This window comes from Kryptolebias marmoratus, linkage group LG13 (genome assembly GCF_001649575.2).
Source record: "Kryptolebias marmoratus isolate JLee-2015 linkage group LG13, ASM164957v2, whole genome shotgun sequence".
NCBI classification, from domain to species: domain Eukaryota; kingdom Metazoa; phylum Chordata; class Actinopteri; order Cyprinodontiformes; family Rivulidae; genus Kryptolebias; species Kryptolebias marmoratus.
Genome location: NC_051442.1, coordinates 23,603,367 through 23,604,424, shown reverse-complemented (window position 1 = coordinate 23,604,424; position 1,058 = coordinate 23,603,367). Strand labels below are relative to the sequence as shown.

General features: G+C 37.9%; 1 protein-coding gene across 1 annotated transcript in view; it reads left to right on the top strand.

Annotated features, from left to right (window-relative positions):
• slc8a2a (solute carrier family 8 member 2a) overlaps positions 1 to 1,058 on the top strand; it is a 51,627-nt gene that overhangs the window by 44,877 nt on the left and 5,692 nt on the right. The gene's annotated exons all lie outside the window — the stretch shown is intronic.

Sequence of the window (1,058 nt, the reverse complement as noted above, 5' to 3'; positions counted from 1 at the left end):
TGGGTTGGTTTCCTGTAGACTTCAATGTTGAGACTGTCCTCTCTTACAATGTGAACCAGACAGTCCAAAAAAGGCAGCTTATTGTCATTAGCATCCTCTCTGGTAAACTTGACGTTGTTGTCGACCAAGTTGATGTGCCTGGTGAAGGCTTCAACTTCTTCAGCTTGGATTTTGACACAGGTATCGTCCACATATCTGAACCAATGGCTTGGTGTAGCTCCCTCAAAGGAGTTCAGGGCTCTCTTTTCCACTTCTTCCATGTAGAGATTAGGCACAATCGGTGACACTGGAGATTCGATGGCGCAACCATGCTTCTGTCTGTAAAAACTGTCATTAAACTTGAAATAAGTGGTGGAAAGGCAGAGGTCCAGCAGGGTGCAGATCTAATCTGGAGTAACCCTAACCCTAACCCTGTTGTTCAAATCATGGTCTTGTAACAGTCGTTTTCTGACGGTTTCCACTGCTTCTGATGTAGGTATGCAAGTGAAAAGAGAAGCAAACTCTGTATTTCTGAATTGAGAAAACTACTCGGATGAGAAGCGAATCGTCTTCAGCTACAGAATAGAAGTCCAGTTGTTTTTGTTTTTTAACCTTTTTTGGACAAGAGACAGACTTTACAGATGAGGTGGGCGTGGCAGGCAGACTGGAAAACTACTGATCTGAGGGCAGGTGAATAGTGGCACAGGGAACACAAGGAACAATACACTAATCTAGATCACAAAGAACCAAGGAGCAAAACTAAACAATAACATTAACATTAATGTGCCATTCTGTCACGATTTTAGTTTTTGAATTATTTTTCTGTATTTAGTTTCATGCTTGTGATCCTTGTGTTTTCATATACAGGTGTTGGTCATAAAATTAGAATATCATGAAAAAGTAAATTGATTTCAGTAATTCCATTTAAAAAGTGAAACGTGTATATTATATTCATACATTACATACAAACTCATATATTTCAAATGTTTATTTCATTTAATTTTGATGATTACAAATGACAACAAATGAAAATCTCAAATTCATCATATCAGAAAATTAGAATCTTGTGAAAAGGTTCA